The following is a 12,096-nucleotide window of genomic DNA, read 5'->3' as shown; positions in this document are numbered from 1 at the left end:
TACTAACTCACCTCCTCCCCTTCCTACTACCATCTATTTCCTTGCTTCTAACCCCCTCCTACTATCACCCACTACCTCTCAGCTACTAACTCAACCTCTCTTTCTCTCTTCCTCCGATTCTCCCTCCTACCACCTCCCCCTACCCATGCAAGGCTACTTACGAAGTGATTCCACTTCACAATGTTGAGGCGAAGTCGAGTACCTCAATGGCTCTACAATCTCCGCGAGTAACAGTCTCCTAAAACAGCCTGATTCTAATACCCCTCTTCTCTCCTGCGTCTTGAGAACGTACTTAACCCCTCTCCGAGAAAAGGCGAGAGAGAGAGAGAGAGAGAGAGAGAGAGAGAGAGAGAGAGAGAGAGAGAGGAGGAAGGATTGAAAATGGGAAGGAGAGAGAGAGAGAGAGAGAGAGAGAGAGAGAGAGAGAGAGAGAGAAAGTCTCGACAGGCACCACAAACCATAAATAAAACTGATAAAAATAAAACCCTTAAACCGGAAGAACGTAAAACGCAGTTCTTGTGGTTGGAACGAACTTGGAACGTACCATATAGTACTTAAGAGCCCCGTCTAATGGTTCGGAAAATGTCTTCGCCATCTCCCTCTCTCTCTCTCTCTCTCTCTGTGACTTCTTCCAAATTCTCTCTCTCTCTCTCTCTCTCTATCTCTCTATACAACTTCACATTTCACTAACGAAAATTCTTCCTTCCTGCGAATCCCATTTCAATTGTCTTTATCTCTCGTCCTCATTTTCAAGTCCACTCTTTATTTCCCTCTCTCTCTCTCTCTCTCTGCCCCCAATCATCGTCTTCGTTCCTTCCTTCCTTCCTTTTTTCTTTCTCTCTCTCTCTCGAAAACCTTACGAGAGCATTAAGGAAAAATAATAATAAAGATCTTTTGGGTAACTGACATGTACCCGTTAGTGTCGGGCAGATTATTATCCGGGAGAGAGAGAGGGGGAAGGGGGGAGGGAGGGAAATCACGTCGTGAAGAAAGAGCGGGTTGTGGAGGGAGGGGAGAAGGGAAGGGGGAGGTACGTTAAAAAAGAAAGATGGGAGCTTTCAGCGAGTAAAAGAATCTTCTTGATCAAGAGGCCGAGAGAGAGAGAGAGAGAGAGAGAGAGAGAGAGAGAAAGAGAGAGAGAGAGAGAGAGAAAGTATTACGGGAACAGACAAAGAGAGACCGATAGAGAGCGAAAGAAAGTTTTGGAAACGAATCTTTATCCTCATGATCAAAGTGCGCTGAGAGAGAGAGAGAGAGAGAGAGAGAGAGAGAGAGAGAGAGAGAGAGACTTAAATGATAATAAACTGCAGGGCGGTGCAGTTCATATTTCGAAAACTTCGAATCGTTGAAAAAGTTTTATCTGCAAAACTTATGTTTGTGCTTTCACAGCTTTTCCACGAAGAAGAAGTAGACAGTGGTAAGCAAATATATATATATATATATATATATATATATATATATATATATATATATATATATATATATATATATAAAAGTAGATAGATTGATAGAGATATAAACATTCTCTCACCAGACATGATTCTTAAACAGATAGGCCTATACCAGTATGCTTTAGCTACGCTAACCAAAAAAAAAAAAGCCGATATTATATATAATACTAATATTACTGCAAATCACACTACCAACTATCGAAAATTAATATCACTACTATCATTACTGACAACAGTAAGATACAAATGCTCTTCACATCTCCCCGCCTCTCCCAATCTCCCCAAGTGTAGACATTGTCTCCGCTAGGTGGCATGGGCGTCACACAGGCCTGCAGAGTAAACTCGGTGGGTAAACATCTAAGGCAAACAAGGGCCAGACAGAAGCTCAGTTAGCTTAGTCTCTCTCTCTCTCTCTCTCTCTCTCTCTCTCTTTCTCTCTCTCTCTCTCTCTCCATGCGCACACTGCTGGGTCTAAGGTTCCTCTCTCTCTCTCTCTCTCTCTCTCTCTCTATACCTTCCCGAGCACACATACTTCGGTCTAAGGTTTGTCTTCTTTATCCCCTTTAGGCGAGGTACTCGTTTGCAGTTTGTGTAAGGGAAGAGGGGGGGAGGGGGAATAGAATGGGGTATGAAGGAAGGGGAAAGGATGGGTTGAGAGGGAAGGGAATGGGAGCCATGCCCGCCGGAGGAGAAAGAGGAGGAGGAGGAGGAGGAAGAGGATTTCTCTCTCTGAGCCGAAAAGTGTTTGCACTGTTTTTGGCTTAGTTCCCTAAACGCTGCGGTCTGTGGGGAAATGTTTAGTATTTTAATGGCTCTCTCTCTCTCTCCCCATCTTCACTCATAATGTATATACCACAATGTAAAAGGTTTATCTCTCTTTACATCTAAAACAAACACGCACAAACAAACATACGCGCACACAAACGTGTCTGCCACATCGCATATGTAGTGGGGAAATGGTTCGGCTTGAACTCTCGTGTATACACAGGGCTGTTTCCAAACACCAATGTCATCTTCACACCTCTTCACTCCGCGCTGCTTCTTTGTTCTTTTCAAACGGAATATATCTGTGTCTGTTTGTTCATGTGTGTGTGTGTGTGTGTGTGTGAGAGAGAGAGAGAGAGAGAGAGAGAGAGAGAGAGAGAGAGAGAGAGAGAGAGACGTGGATAAGAGTGAGATGAGAAATGTTTAGACAGTTTTAGCTGTGTTCATGCATTTCCGTGTGAAATATATACAAAGCTTTTCTTTAATATATTTTACTTAAATTCGCAATACACACATACATTGAGGAGAGAGAGAGAGAGAGAGAGAGAGAGAGAAGTACATACAGCTGCAGTTATGCGCTCACGCATTTGCACGTGAAATAGACATATTCTCTTTAATATCTTTTGCTGGCTTAAACAAATATATACCGTAAGAGTATGTTCATGATACATTCACTTCTTTAATCATACTTATTGCACTATTTAAAGCCAAAATCTCCCTTTATCAGTGAGAAAAATACGACAACATTTGCAGGTGCAAAGATTGATAGCCATAACGCATGGCTGACAACACCATATATAATTGCTCTACTTCACAATACGCCAAAATAAACGCTGAACAAACATAACTTAAGAAACAACAAAGGAACACCTGGTAGAACGAACAACAGTTTATCGAACCACGTAAAAAATAGTTAAAAGAAATACTTCAACATATGCGGCGATACGAAGTACGTGAGATTTAGTGTTTATTTAGCGTTTTACAAGTGTTTCCGGGTGTTCGGGGGTGGAACGGAGTGCGTGAGAGTTAGTATACATTTTTATATGAGTCTACGTTATACCCGTTTCGCTTCTTACTTTATTTATTCTTTACACTTGTGAACGCAAATAATAAAAGCAAACTTGCGAATGTGTGTGCGTGTGTTTGCGTTTGAGTGTGTGTGTGAGAGAGAGATAGAAAACTTTGTGGCTTAAGTAAATATTTACCGAGAACCGGGTGCTTTCTCAAGTTAACGTGACTTGGAATTTATAAAGTAAAAGGAATTTTGTTTTAAAGAACGTAACAAAGCCAACACTTACTGATTCCTAAAAGGAAATATGTTATTATAATAAATCAACTGAAAAATGTTAATATTTACTCTATCATGGCGAACTAACCGATTTTTCAACACTTTAACTGAGGTATAACTCATTTTTTTTTGAGCAGGCTTAATTTGGGCAGAACATGCCCATCTTCGTGGCCTCAACTTTACCACATTATTAAAAACGTTATAACCTGCCCATGCTCTTGCCGGCAAGAGCCCGTGCTGGCATAAGCAACCGAAAATAATTTCATACAAAAACCAGCATTTTGTACCGAGCATCAACTGATCGAGGTAGCACGCAAAATCATTCATGACTGTTTTTATTATACAATGAATTGTTAATTCATTCATACTGCCTTCATTATCACGTGATTAAAATAATTATTTGAATTGATTTTTGCCCACCTAAATATGAAACTGAGTCACATAGGCTTATAAAGGAAATAAAAAAATATATATGAACAGGGGTTTTTATGCCTTTCCTGAAGTAAAAATAGCATCAACTTTGGGATAAACTTATTTCCACGATAGTCCATGCGTGGAAATACGTGGAAATAACCAATACGAAGAGGCGGCCATCTTTACGTCATGTTTCATTAATAACAAGGTATCGGAATACTGGATGTCTACAGCCATTTCAATTAACGGTTAATTTCATATATAACAAAAGCGGATGCCAGGTATAGTCGAATAAGACAAAATATATTTTTTGATACACAGATATGGGTAACTTACGGCCATTAAATACGATATACATTAAAAAATAAACCACACCGTATGGCGGTTACCGACATTCTTAAAATTCAAAAGAAGCTTTATAGTTTTACCTTATTATTAATGGCGCTCAAATATCTCCTCCTCCTACTGGTGGTTTATTATTTAGAACTGGTGTTTTTATATTTTTTATATATATAAAATTCAAACCGGTGTGTTTTGAAATTCGAACTGGCGTTTTTTAAATTCGAAATAAGCCAACGGCCCATTGTCGAGGGGATGAGCTTGTTTCCCGGGCTTCCTTGCGTCTATCTCATTGGCTGAGAAAGAGACACGTCATCGCCAACTCGGTTGCTGATTGGTTGATACGATGCCTTTATCCCTTCGTCATGGCTTACGTCATCCATTTGAAGGGTTGTGATTGGATGGCATTCAACGTGGAGAAAGAATGATGACGTATGGGGTCGTTTTCTTGTGTTTTTGAGACGATATTCGCAAATATTGTTGTTTTTACCGGACAGGTTGTCTGTTTATCATTATTTTAGAAGTGCCTGGCGGGAGAACTACTTATCTGATACGGCTTATTGTACGTTTCTTACTTAAAATGTCGGAAATTTCGGATTTATGACGAAAAAACGAATCTGATGACGTCATCGTAAACGAAGCCAGGCGGCTCAATTACTTAACCGATCGATATAATGGCGGTCAATCGAAACGCGTTAAGTGCCCTTTTTATAGTGATAGTGCCGGCGATAGTGAAGCTGCTGGTGATGCCGCGTCCCCACGCCTATGGTGAGTACATGTCCTTATGTCCTTATTTCCCTGAAATATTTCATTCATTTCATTCTTTATTGCCAAATATTTATGAGAAATGTCATAAACCGGTTTAAGGTCATTAAGTTGGTTTAAATTCGGCTCATTATTGACCGGTTTAGGTTTATTTCAATACTGACCGGTTTAAGGTGTACAAAAGAAGGCGTTATGGTTCTGTAGGTTCATAAACCGTCTACGTTCATAATTATATACGAGAGTAGGTAGCCCTAGGTCTATAATATCCATCAATCACTTTCAATAAGACAGCTTTAAGGGTACATAGGCCTATTGCTGGATTACATAGGACGGTTTTAGATACAAGCTTCTAAAATGTCGCACTAAATTTAGTCCAGCGACATTTCTACGTACACTTAAGCGACATTTCTATGTACACTTAAATCCGCATTATTTAAAGTGATTGCCGTAAATTATAGGCCTATGCTACCTACTCTTAGATCGGTTTTAAAGGTGGAGGGTTTATGAACTTTCAGAAACACTAATGAAATTAAACCTAAACCTGTCAATAATAAACCAAATTTAAAGTAAAACTACGGATTAGGTTCCTACAGGTCTCCTATAGGCGTATTCCACAGGTGTCTCCCGAAATTTAAATGAGCCTATAATGTCTACAGGTGTAAGAAGGTTTTTTTTAACGGCTAAATTACGGTTTTTATTTCAATAACCATTTTCCCCAGTTGTAAATGTATGAGTAGTCTTAATGATTTTTCATCTTTACTGATTTCATGCAACTGCCATACTGTACCGTGTTATTGCCTTATTAACAAAGGAATGAAAGCCTATTTGAATTTGGGACTGAAGTATGATGATTTTGAAATAATTTTTGTTTGTATATGTATATATATATATATATATATATATATATATATATATATATATATATATATATATATTATATATTTGTAATACATAATTCGAAGGAATAGTAGAATTCGTTATCTACCCGTGATAAGGCGATTATGGAATTACACATTTTATTACCAACGATTGCGTCGAAATGTATGCATTATAACCCGGTATAATTACGATTTTACATAACGGTTTCTGAAGGTGTCATACACATGTATATACAGTATCTATACATGTATAGATAAATATATACATATAATTATATATATATATATATATATATATATATATATATATATATATATATATGTAACAAAAGCGAAAATACAATACATTCACATGCAGCACGTCAATTAATTTTGTCTGAACGCAATGCCTTTTATCAGAATTACATGAAATGCAACACAATACTAAAACCAACACAGCATATTTGCTTAAAGAGAGAATATAAAGGTTGGGGGGGAAGGGGTTTGGTCTCTTCCCCCTCCCCCCCAAACCCCACCCTTCGACAAAAGTGGTGAATTTATTTACGTGATGAAAGAGGTAGGATGATGACAATGATGTCCCATAAGTCACAAATAAAAAGAGCGGAGAGAGAGAGAGAGAGAGAGAGAGAGATTAACATCATCATTATCCAGTGAAACCGGCGCACCGCCGCCGGAAAACCCAATATTTAAATAAATTACGTATTCAAATGCAGATGTCATCGAGCGAAAAGCCACTCTAATATATATATATATCCAAATCCTGTTTAATCAACGAGATCTGACGGGGATTACCTGCTCCCAGCAGAGGGCGGGGATGGGGGGGGAGGGGATTTACCCCTTCCCCCGCCCCTCTTCCAATCAGTTATTGCCTGCACAGAATTGAAAATAAAACTCCCAAAAATATTAATATACATCATCAATGCGGGATTAAACTAGAACTTTGTAGGTGGGTGTTGGGGAAAGGGGGGGGTAGGGGTCCATTATCCTATTCTACGCTGTCCCGTGGACTCTTATAACCCCTCTCCCCCCATCAGTAACCTACCCCCTTCCCAAGTCCTCCTTCGGTCCCACACCCCCTCCCCCAATGTCCCAGATCATTGCGAGTGATAAATACGAGGTAATCCTTTTTCGAATACGTGCATATTGCGACGAGGATTTAAAAGGACTCGGTTTGGGAATTATTTTTAAAATGTATCTGTTACGTTATAATACCCTTTTTAAAACAGTGTGTTTGTCATTTCATTTGTTTTTTCTTTGCGCGCGCGCGCGTGCGTGATTGATGAACAAGGACCCTACGGTATGAGACTATTTTTTTGTAGTGCATTGTTTGTAATGAGTCTAGTTTAAATTGTTTTTTTCTTTACTGTCTGGCTTAACTGATAGACCTACATTATAGAACACTGTAATTTAATGCTGTTACAAATGTATCAGTATTTTTTTTAATACTTTTTGTATGTCAGAGCGTGACTGGTAAATCAACATGATTAAAAAGATATGAAAGTAAGGTATGTTATGACTTTTGATGAAGTGCTTAAAACATGTCATTTGGGATTTTAATAGTTGTAAATTTTTTTTTTTCTGATGAGCTGTAAACCCGCTGGATATAAAATTAATATGTTGTAGTTTGCCGCTGGTATTAATGTAGTGTTTGAGTTGTAGAGAGAGAGAGAGAGAGAGAGAGAGAGAGAGAGAGAGAGAGAGAGAGAGTGTGTGTAACCTGTAATAATGACATTTTAAAAGCTACTTTCAGTGTGGTAATGACGATTTCAATACTTTTTGTCCTATTTTTCTGATGAGAAAGAGAGAGAGAGAGAGAGAGAGAGAGAGAATATATGTACCCAGCAGTATGACACCATTTTAATGAAAACCTGGCATAAAGAGGATGCATTTTTTTTTTTGTATTGTTATATAGTTCATTTCAATAAATATTCCGCCTCCATGAAATCATATACGCGCTTTTGAAATGGACGGACGCCTGTGACAGATTCGTAATGATTATTAACGTGTTTGTTATGTCCATAACACACACAAAAAAGAAAAAGTAGTTATTGTCACAGTTTTGTTAATAAGAACGAAATTGGCCAAAGCGTTTAACATAATTTCAAACACGACAAAATGACGATGATTATGGTAGTTGGGAAGGTATTACCATTTTAATAACTATAATAACTATCCCCTCACGTTTCTAATATTCCCGTCACAAAAGGGAAAATAATAAATAAAAAAAAAAAAAGGGAAAGTTCAGTTCATCAAATACTCATACAACATCAATCAAACATGGCTGCCAGTTCGCCCCATTGTGAGTGAGAGGGGGAGAGAGAGAGCGAGAGAGAGCGAGTTCATATTCATGTCAATATAAATGATACAAAAGGTGCGTGTGTTTGTTTGTGCGTGTATGTGCGTTTGTTTGTATGTTTACATGCGGGTAAATTGCAATGAAAACGCGGTGGGGTTTGTTGGTTCATCTGAAAGAATTTTGCAACCGGTTTCACTGATTCTTTGTGCCTAGTTAATTTTCCTCTCTCTCTTTAGCTGCGACCAACAACAGTCGATTAAGTACCAATGCATGGGTGGACAGGAACATACTGAATCCAGTGATAAATAGGCCTATGTTGCCTTGCATCTGGGGAATGAACATAGGTCTACGGAAGGAATATAGGTCTAGGGTCTACCTGCTTTTGTAAAGAGCGCTCGACTAACTTGTTCATCAAAGCCACACATACACAGAGAGAGAGAGAGAGAGAGAGAGAGAGAGAGAGCCGTATACACACAATGGCCGGGAGGGAAATTATGTACATAAAAGTATGTGTAATAAACTGCTCGCTAAAGAATGGGGAGAATGTCAACAACTGTGAGGGCGAAGCTTCGGACTTTGAAGGTTCTCGAAATAAAAGGAGTTTTATTTATTGTTGCGAAATGAAGAGAAATCTCATCCCATGCCGAGGTAATGGCGCGGTAAGCGGATTACGTTAAATGCTTAGATGTGAGAAAATTCGGTAGACAGAGAATCCATCCTTCAACCTTGCCATGCAAGGGCTTCTCTTGTGTGCATTACTCTCTCTCTCTCTCTCTCTCTCTCTCACATGCAAACTCAAGCATAGACCCTATCCTCAGCTTTGCTCTTGTGTACATTAATGCTCTCTCTCTCTCTCTCACGTAAACTGAAGCATAGATCCTATCTTCAACTCACCCTGCGAGAGCTCTTCTTATGTACATTAGCGCTCTCTCTCTCTCTCTCTCTCTCTCTCTCTCTCTCTCTCTCTCTCTCAACACAGAGAAACCAAACCACGAGCAAACAGCGTCAGCAAACATCTACGACAGTTCAAAAGGAAGGTCAAACAATGGATGCACACCCAAAACACAATGTGAATAAATCATTTCGGGCATTATTCACAGGGACGAACGCGCTGGGGCCTTGGGTTGATGGTTCAACTGGCGCAAATAGACCTATGTCGGGGGAAATGATATTTATATGGGCTGTATGTGTATATATACATTTATAAATGTCTTTTACTGCAATCTAACAGTGTATTGTGATGATAAAAAGGACAGTGAAAAGAGGTAATACACGCTGCAACCATGTATTTCTAATATGAGTATTTGTGTATGCCTGAATTCACCAGTGATCTGGAATACGGCAGTATTTGTAGTCGAAATTTGTGGTTGCAACGTGTATTATATGTTTTTATTATATATATATATATATATATATATATATATATATATATATATATATATATATGTTACTATAAACAAACAAATGCGAAAAACTTAAAGCAAAAATAAAATACATTCTTTTTCTCCTGCTAGCTAAAGCTCTGAAAAATACTGGGGGTAAAACTATTGTCGCCTTGCGTTCCATGGAAACAAGAAAGAGAGAGAGAGAGAGAGAGAATGTGGTGGTGGTGATATGAAAAAGGGAGAGAGAGGGAGAGGGGTGAGGAAGAGGAGGAGGGGGGAGTGGGCAGTGTACAGACACCATCTGCATTGTGAAAGGCTTTGTTGTCCAGTCAGGTCGCTGGGGGTCCCAACACAATAGGAGGTTCCTCTTATAAGATATTCATAAGGGAGCCGTTCTCTCTCTCTCTCTCTCTCTCTCTCTCTCTCTCTCTCTCTCTCTCTCTCTCTCTCTCTGTGTATTTATATGTGCGAGAAGTTCATGGGATATAATTGAAATAAATGAAAAGCTATCTGTTTTTCTTAGGCTGAAGTGAGAATCACTTTTTTATAAAATACGTTATAGCATGTTGAACCATTTCTGCAATAAACGCCACTTATCCTGGATGACGCTCTTTCTTTCTAACACTTTAATATAGCACTTTGTTCTTCGTTCGTTCTAGTACTTTGTTTGCTAGCAATCCCTTTGTGTTCTCAAGTTTTGCTCCGTCAAAGATAAACTTTTAAGACTTGTAGTTCTCAAGGTAAATTCACATCGACATAGCGGCGTATCTCTTAGCGTTTGATACTGACAACATTTCTCTAGTTCAGTATCTCTCTCTCTCTCTCTCTCTCTCTCTCTCTCTCTCTCTCTCTCCGCCTTATAGCAAGTCATAAGCCAATAATATCACTCGACTCAAAACCAACTGGAACTTACCGGCGGGAGAGTGAGTTTGAAGTTGTGTGACTTAGGGAGGGGGGGAAGGGGTTAAAAGGGGTAGAGGGGGGGAGAGAAGGTTGCTGAGCCCCTAATCAGTATTCGATGCCTTATCCACCGCCCTAATGTAAACACGGACGTGGCCTTATGCATCGTGTCATCTATACGAGGTGAGGGCTGGGGATGGGGGGAAGAGGATTACAATACAAGGACTCGAGCAGTTCTCTTCCCTGGTCCCACCCACCTCTCTCTCTCTCTCTCTCTCTCTCTCTCTCTCTCTCTCTCTCACCCCTTTATCATCTTCCTGCGCCCAGAAGCACGTTTAATATACATATCACAACCAGCTACATTGCCTCATATACATAATCAGGATTACCTATCGGGTTTTAATATGCGATCGACGGTTTCAAGCCTTTCACTCTCTCCCCCCTCCCCCCTTTCTCCCTCCCTCCCTCCAACAACCAGCTTTTTATACTTGCTAATTCAGATGTTCCGCAGATAATTCGTGTCGCTGTCAATTCGGAATTAATTGTCGTTAATTGTCGTTCTTCAAGGAAGGAAATGGACGCGTGGGGGATCGGTGGACGTGCGTACGTGATGGAGATGAGAATATTAGTGCGTTTTTATTCGCGGTTTATCGAGGCGAGTTTGTGAAACGCTTTTGTTACCGTTTGTGTGCATTAGAATGCATTCTAATGTATATACACACATCCATACACGAGTATTTGATTCCTGTTCGTGCATACATACCAATGCGTCACATGCGCTTTGCTCCACGTATGCATACAAATGAAGTATAGGTCTATTCGTATGTATCCCATTTTTGTTTGTGTGTATGCGTGCCAAAGCACGTTTATCACATGTGGGGTTATTTACGCATGCAGATCATCGCACATGTGTTTACATTTAGGCTGTGTTTTGTACAGATGCCACACCAAAGCGTCACATTTCCATGAGTGGAATACTTAGGCCTATGGCTCGACCAAAGTCGGGTTATGTATTAGTGTAATGATAAATCATTGCGCGAAGGCTTTTAAATTTGCAAAAATGAAATGAAAGAGGAACAAAAAAATAACATTAGAATTAGTAGGCCTAATGCTCAAATAGAATCAACTAAAATCCCGTAACGTATTAATATAACGATAAATTATTGCTCAAAAGGCTTTTAAATATGCAAAAATGGAATGATAAAGGAACATAATAATAATAATAATAATAATAATAATAATAATAATAAGAAAACTTTCCACGAGTAGATTTAGGTCTAAGGCTCAACCAAAGTCAAGATGTAACAATAAAATTATAAACCAAGGCGTGTTGGCCTTTAAATCCGCGAAAATGGAATAATAGAGACACACAATAATGCAAAATAAGAGGAAAACAAAAAAAAAGACTTTGAAAAAGCAGTACGGTAGCACAGTGGCAATTGAGGCGACGCTCGTGAGCCACCTACATGACTTGGGGAGGGAAAAGGTTTGAGTCTCACTTGAGGACTTCAGCTCCAAGGCACTTCATGCATCCTATTGTCCTTTGAGTGCGAGAGAGAGAGAGAGAGAGAGAGAGATGGGGGAGGGGAGATATATGAAGAGCATGAGTAAAGAT

The 12,096-nt window shown here is 39.4% G+C and overlaps 1 protein-coding gene across 1 annotated transcript in view; it reads right to left on the bottom strand.

Moving 5' to 3' along the window:
• The window catches only part of LOC136829966 (transducin-like enhancer protein 4), a 162,110-nt gene that overhangs the window by 52,042 nt on the left and 97,972 nt on the right, over positions 1-12,096 (bottom strand). The window lies entirely within an intron of this gene.

This window comes from Macrobrachium rosenbergii, chromosome 45, assembly GCF_040412425.1.
Source record: "Macrobrachium rosenbergii isolate ZJJX-2024 chromosome 45, ASM4041242v1, whole genome shotgun sequence".
Lineage (NCBI taxonomy): Eukaryota > Metazoa > Arthropoda > Malacostraca > Decapoda > Palaemonidae > Macrobrachium > Macrobrachium rosenbergii.
Note: the sequence above shows the minus strand (reverse complement) of the source record. Positions and strands in the feature narration are given on the sequence as shown.